The sequence below is a fragment of the Nannospalax galili genome, unplaced genomic scaffold (genome assembly GCF_000622305.1).
Source record: "Nannospalax galili isolate Female #2095 unplaced genomic scaffold, S.galili_v1.0 scaffold1009, whole genome shotgun sequence".
Lineage (NCBI taxonomy): Eukaryota > Metazoa > Chordata > Mammalia > Rodentia > Spalacidae > Nannospalax > Nannospalax galili.
This window is the reverse complement of record NW_008360054.1, coordinates 650,974-658,559: the sequence shown is the minus strand read 5'-3', so window position 1 is coordinate 658,559 and position 7,586 is coordinate 650,974.

The following is a 7,586-nucleotide window of genomic DNA, read 5'->3' as shown; positions in this document are numbered from 1 at the left end:
ACGGGAGATAGTTCTCATTCAAACCACAACAGGATTTGAGAGGAAGGGGTGCACACATACATACACATGGAGGCCAGTGGTCAATATCTGGTGTCTTCCTCAGTTGCCTTCCACCTTATATTTTGAGATGGAATCTCTCACTGAACCAAGTCCCCAGGATCCTCCTGTCTCTGGCCCCCCTTCCCATGGTGAGATTACAGACACACATTACCACATCTGGCTTTTGTATGAGTGCTGAGTATCAGAACACAGGCTCTCATGCTTGCATTTCAAGAACTTTACTGTCTGAGCCCCCACCTCAGTGCCATAACAGGATTTTTTTTTTAATCACAGAAAAGCCTAGAAACAAAACTGGAATTCTGCTAGTCATGGTGGTATGTGCCTATAATCTCAACACTTGGGAAAAAAAGAGGTAGGAGGAATTCAAATTCAAGACCAGTAATGAGTTATAATGAGATCTTGTCTCAAAATTATGGGAGAGGATATATAACTGTTGGTAGACTTCTTGTCTAGCATTTATGAAGCCCAATGTTCCAGCCCCAGAGCCACACACACTATGCATTGTGGTACACACCTGTTGTCCCACCACTTGAGAGGTGGACACAGAATGACCAGGAGTTCAAGGTCATCTTGGCCGTGGATTAAAGGCCAGCATGGACTGCATGAGACCCATCTCAAAAAATAAAAAAATAAAAAGAATCAAAAATGGGTTCTTCCTGTATTCTGATTTTTCTTCTAAAATGTTACATTAAAACATTGTCCATATTTTTGAGATCTAAAACCAGACATGGGAGATGGCTCAGCAGGTAAAGGTGCATGCTGCCAAGCCTGATGGCCTAAGTTTGATCCCTAGAACCCACATGGTGGAAGGAGAGAACAGATTCATGCAAATCGTCTTCTGACTTCCCTGTGTGCACTGTGGTACACAGCCCTCTCACATGCATGCACACATACATGTACCCAAACAAATAAATAAATGTCTTTTAAAGTTTTTTTTTTAAATATCTAAAACCTATTAAATAACCACATTGTGCTTTTTGTGAAGCTATTGCTTATAGGTGTTCACTGGATACTTCATGCCAGAAGTATATTAACACAACACTCCCACAAGCATCATTATATATAAATATTTGCCTGTGTTTCATATTTCTTCTGAATGGATTTTCAGAAGTAGAAAGACTGGCTTGAAAATGACAGATGTGCTGTGATTCTCAGTTCCTGGAGCCAAACTCTTTCCCAAAGGTAGCAACTTACACTAGAAAGAGCAAGCTGAAAGAGGATTCTGTAATGAGTAGCTACATTAAAGCAGACAAAAGCTGTGCCAGTTTCTATTAGCCATTAGCATCTTTGAGTGGACCAAGAAATTGAATGTTCTCTATTATACTGAGGCAATTGAGTTACTTGTTTTATCTGGGCTGCTTTGTTTTCTTTTGTTTTGTTTCAATACTAGGGAATCAAACCCAGGACTTTCCAGAAACTAAGTAAGTACTCTGCCACTGAGCTACACCCCAGCACCTGCATACATACACACACAATAAACACATACGGTAAACATACACACACACACACACACACACACACACACACACACTCAGGACTGGGGGCTGATTCAGTGAGTAAGAACACATACTGCTCTTGTAAAGGACCCTAGTTTGGTTCCCAGGACTCATGTCAGTGGCTCACAACCAGCTATAACTGCAGCTCCAGGAGGATATGATGCCTCTAGACTCCCCAGGCATCTGCACTCACATGTGCACAATTCCACACATACACATAATTTGTTTTTGGGCGTGTGGTGCTAGGAATTGTACTTAGGACCTTACACATGCTAAGCAAGCACTTTACCGCTGAGCTGTCTTCCAAACTTACATGCATATAAATAAAAATAAAACAAATCTTTTAATTCAGGATTGGTATGACTGGGAGGCTCTGGTACAGGGGTCACTCCCATAGATTAAATCAGATTCTACCCAGGGCTGCTAGCTCTGAATCCTTGACTGGAACTGGAGGATTCATTTTGAAGGTAGCTCATTCCCTGGCTGCCTGGTTGGCATGGCTATTGGTAGGAGGCCTCTGCTCCTAACTGCACCAGCCTCTCCATGGGGCAACCTGAGCATAATTACAAGGGGAGGCTTTTCTCATGTCCAACAATCCAGAAGACCAGGGTTGGTTGTATCAGTTACTTTTCTGTTGCTGTGATAAACCATAACCAAGGCAACTTACAGAAGGAAGAGTTTATTTGGGTTCATGGTTCCAGAGGGATAAGAGTCTATCATGGTGGAGAGGCATGGCAGCAAGCAGCAGGCATGGTGACAGAACCCAAAAGCTGAGAGTTCATAGCAGGAAACAGAGACAGCAAAACAGGAAGTGGGGTGAGGCTATGAGCTCTCAAAGGCCACCCCTAATCCTTGGCAAACATTTCTACCAATTGGGGCCAAGTATTCAAATGCATGAGCCACAGGCTAGAGAGATGGCTCAGCATTAAAAGCACTGACTGCTCTTACAGAGGACCCAGATTTGATTCCCAGCACCCATATGGCAGCTAACAACCATCTGTAACTCCATTTCCAGCAGATCTGATGCCTTCTTCAGACCACCGTGGGCATTGCACAACACAGGTGCACACATGCAAGGAATACACTCATACACATAAAATTAAAAAATAAAAATTATCCAATACATGAGCCTATGAGGGACACTTCTCATTCAAATCACTACAGTGGTTAAACTACAGCCCTTGGAGGTAAGGCTAGGTTGAAGGAAACATGTCACTGGGAACATGGCTTGAAGATTACACCTGATCCCCAGTGCATTCCCTGCTCTGCTTCCTGTCCCTGATGAGGTGATCCACCTCCTCGTCTACATGCTGCCCACACCATAATATTAAGCCTCACCTCAGACTAGAATGTAAGCCAACCAACCATGGTCACAACCTTCTGAAGCCATGAGCCGAAAGTCTCCTCCTTGAAGTTGTTCTCTCAGGCATTGCATTTTAATCACATTGACAAAAACTAACAAATATGCCCAAGGATTATTTCTCATCACCATTTCCCTTTCTTGCTGTGTGAAACATGGTGTGGTGGTTTGAATGAAAATGTCCCCCATAGGCTCCAAGTATTTGGACATTTTGTCCCCAGATGATGGCCCTATTTTGGGAGGTTTTAGAAGGTGTGGCTATCCTGGAGGAAGCATGTCACTGGGGGTTGGCTTAGAGAGTCCTTAAGCCTTGCCAGATCACCAGTTTCTCTCTTGTTTCCTGTACGCTAGATGTCGCCTAGCTTCTTACGGGGGCCTCTCCCTCTCTTCGTGGGTCGTTGGCCACCAGTCCACGAGGGCAGGGGGAGCAGAAGTGACGAACGGAGTCAGGACGGCCAGTGAGCACTGACAGAAGAAAGCCCTTCTGGGGAGGCAGGTTCCACGATGCAGTGTAACAGAAACAGCTCTAGATGCAGTGATTCAGTGAAAACAGCTCCAGACTCAGTGAAACAGCTCCGTTTATTCAGTGGGACAACTAGAGAAATTATAGTGTGGAGGCAGTAGCCAAAGCCTCAGCTGATAGGTGCTCATAGTATGCTTTATTTACATGTGGCAGTGGGCTCCTATCATCCAACTATCAGGCAATGTCTGATTATCATATAGAAAAAACCTGGGGGTAGTTTTTACTCCAGGTAACTATGCCAAAGGTCATGTTCCAAATAAGGTCAGGCATCCGTGCTTGGTGGCACTTTCCAGGTAAGCCAGGAAGAGAGCAGGAGGCCCCCTGCTGAAAAGGGGAGTCCTTCCATTTGGTGCCAAGCCCCTTAGGGCTATCCAGACATGGAGAACTACAACCCTAACAGCAGGGTTTCCCAACAGCTTCTGCCTCTGCTCCAGCCACCTCCAGTCACCATGGCTCCCCTAGACCCATAAACTCAAATAAACTCTTCCTTTTATAAGTTGTTTTTGTCAATGTTTCTATCACAGCAACAGAAAAGTGACTAATACAGTAATTAGTACCACAGAGTGGGCTGTTGGCTGTGAAGAACCTGACCACACGGGGTTTTGAAGAAATATGGAAGATTTTGGAAGGTTGAGCTAGAAAAGTGGTTGATTGCTGTAAACGGAGCATAACAGGCCATTCTAGTAGGTGCCTGGAAGAAAGTAGTGCTGAGAACAATGTAGTTCCAGAGGGAAATAAGGACTTAAGCAGCACTTGGGATATTTTGGTAGAGTCTGGCTGGAGTCTGCCCATGGCCAAAAAGCTTGCCTGAGCCTTAGTTGAAAAGCAATGGACTAATTTCTCTGGCAGAAGAAATTTCAAGACAGCCTAATGTAGAAATGGTGGTGTAGCTATTAAAGGTGACTATTAGGCATCTACAGTGAAAAAGAGCAAATGGGGCAGAAAGAAATAAGGTTTGGATTGAAAAAGAGCACTAGGAAGATAAATGTTGGAGCCTTTGCCTGTGCTGGAGAGAATCCCTTTGATACAGAGATTAAAGTGATTAAGGAGGAGCCTAGAGGTTCAAACTTAAACAGTGGAGAGAGTGCCTCCAGGGCAAGACCGCACACAGTTAAGCCTCCAACTTGTGAAAGGAAAATGCTGCAGTGACCACTGCAGAGAAAAATCTTCTAAAATGGATGAAGCAGGCTGGAGTCCATCCCAAACTTGCAGTGAAATTTGGCCTTGTCATTCACCTGGTGCTGGCTTTAGAGGCATGAAAGATGCAAGAGTGAAGGGTCATCAGATGCAACAGTGAAGGGTCATCAGTTCTTCCTCCATGGTTTCAGACAGCCACTGAGGCCAGGCAGTATGCAGCAGGGGTGCCCTTGCATAGGGAAGGCTCTGATAGGCCATTGCATGAAGCTGTGAAGGTGAAGCCTGATTAGCAATGGAAACCTCAAGAAGACATTTAGTGATGCCAGAGCTATGAAGCATCTGTAAAGAAGATCTGCATACAGGGAGTGGTACCAGCCCAAGAGAGAGATGTATGTTGCACTCAGCAAAGCTGTAGAGGCTGAGCCATCTAAGCCCTTTGGAAGTAAAGTCCCAGAAGTCAGACATGGACCTACTGGATTTGGTGTTTGTTCTGCTGGTTTTCAGTTTTGTTTTGGTCCAGTATTTCCTTACTATGCTTCTATTCGTCCCTTCTGAAGTTGTAATGTGTATTCAGTTCCACTGTATGTTGGGAGTATGTAATTTGTCTTTTGATTTTACAGGGGCTTACAGTTAAGATATTTCCCTGAGTCTCAGAATACGCTTTGGACTGTGGACTTTTGAATAGTATTGGGCTGATAATGACTATAGAGACTTTTAAAGTTGGACTAAATTCATTTTGCATTTTATATGGTCATGAGCCTATGGAGGTCAGGGAGTGGAATGTGATGGTTTGAATGAAGATGTCCCCCATAGGCTCCAAATATTTGGACATTTTGTCCCCAGATGCTGGTGCTGTTTTGGGAGGTCTTAGAAGGTGTGGTTATCCTGGAGGAAGCGCGTCACTGGAGATGGGCTTAGAGAGTTTGTAAGCCTTGCCGGATCTCCAGTCACTCTCTTATTTTCCGTCCACTGCAAGATGTAAAGCCTAGCTTCTGCCTCTGCTCCAGCCACCTCCAGCCACCATGCCTCCCTGCCATGATGGACTGTTATTCTCCTGGACCTGTAAGCTCAAATAAACTCTTCCTTTTATAAGTTGTTTTGGCCAGTGTTTCTATCACAGCAGTAGAAAAGTGACTAATACACATGGGCTCAACATCTGGAAGTTCAGCAGTTGTCTTGAGACCCTGAGGACAAAACCCAGATGCTGAGGATGAAAGGGCAACAAGACATAGCATGCCATGCCCCGTCGTGTGACTTCTGCTGATATCATGTGTCCTCTGGGCACTTTAATGCTAGCCATTTTTAATTAACTTTTTAAATTTTATGTATATGTGTTTTGCCTGCATGTATGTAAGTGCATCCCTGCATGTAATGCCCAGCAAGGCCCGATGAAGGCACCAGATCCCCTAGTACTGGAATTAAAAGTCGGTTGTTAGTTGCCATGTGGGTGCTGGAAACCAAACCTAGGTCCTCTGCAAGAGCAGCCAGCACTTTTAACTGCTGAGTCATCTATATAGCCCTTAAATCTAGCCATCTTTATGTGAGGGAGCAAACCTTGCTCACCCAATCCTTTTTGGTTCTGCCAAGTAGGTTTTGCTTTTTTTTTATTAGTCATACATAAATAAAAGTAATCTTAAAGTAGTTCTGAAATATTGCGAAGCAAGAATCTATATTTTTGTTTTAAATAATTAATAATTAACAATAGGCTTACAATGGTTCCACTTAACGATTTTTCGATTTTATGATAATGTGAGATTGATATGCATTCGGGAAGAAACTATACTTTGAATTTTCCTCTTTTTATGGTCCATTAACATGAGATATACTCCTCTCTTGTTCTGGGCAGGCACAGCAAGTTGCAGCTCCTACTCAGTTACCTGATCACAAGACACAACCAGTACCACAGAGCTAAGCCATACACCTAACCACAAGCCCCAGTTATAGAATCCAACATGAAACCCAGCCACAGCACCAAGCCCAAAACCCAACCATGAAATGCAGTCATAAGATACAATTGTGAAACTCAACCACAGAACTAAACCAAAATCCGAGCCTCAGAGTACAGCCATAAGCCTTAGCCAGAGACTTCAGATAAAAAACCCAGTCAGAGCCAGGTGTGGTGGTGCCTGCCTTTAATCCCAGCACTTGGGAGGCAGAGGCAGGCGATCTTTGTTAGTTCGAGGCCAGCCTGGTCTACATAGTGAGTTCCAGGACAGCTAGGGCTACAAGGAGACCCTGTCTCAAAAAGACAAAAAAAAAAAACCCCAGTCAGAGACCAAGCCACAAAACCAATGGTGAATTGTAGCCATAAACACAATTGTGAGCAGGGCATGGTGGCACATGTCTTTAGTCCCAGTACTTGGGAGGCAGAGGCAGCTGGATCTCTGTGAGTTCAAGTTCAGCCTGGTCTACATAGCAAGTTTCAGAGTTCCAGGCCAGCTGGGGCTACAGGGAGACCCTGTCTCAAAAAGACCAAACAAAAACAAAACAAAACAAAACCCCACCACAACTGTGAGTGACTGGAGAGATGACTCAGCAGTTAACAGCATATACTGCTCTTACAGAGGACCCAAGTTTGGTTCCCAGGAACTCACATACCTACACACACAAACACGTACAAGTACACATAGTCAAAAATACAAAAATAGGGCCCAGGGGCTGGAGAGAGGGCTCAGCGGGTAAGAGCACTGACTGCTCTTGGAGGACTCAGGTTCGATTCCCAGCCCTCACATGGCAGCTACAAACCGTCCTTAACTCCAGTTCCGGGGGAATCCGAAGCCCTCTTCTGACCTCCAACAGCATTGCACGACACGGGTGCACTCACATACATGCAGGCAATACACTCATATACATAAAATGAAAATAATAAAAATATTTTTTTAAAAAATAGGGCCTGATGGAAAGTGAAAGTGAAGCCTTCTTGCCTTATTTTCCTAGCAGAAGGTAGCACAGCCCCTGTCCTAGTTAGCTTCAGCTGTCTACTTGACACAGCCCAGAGTCATCTGAGGGT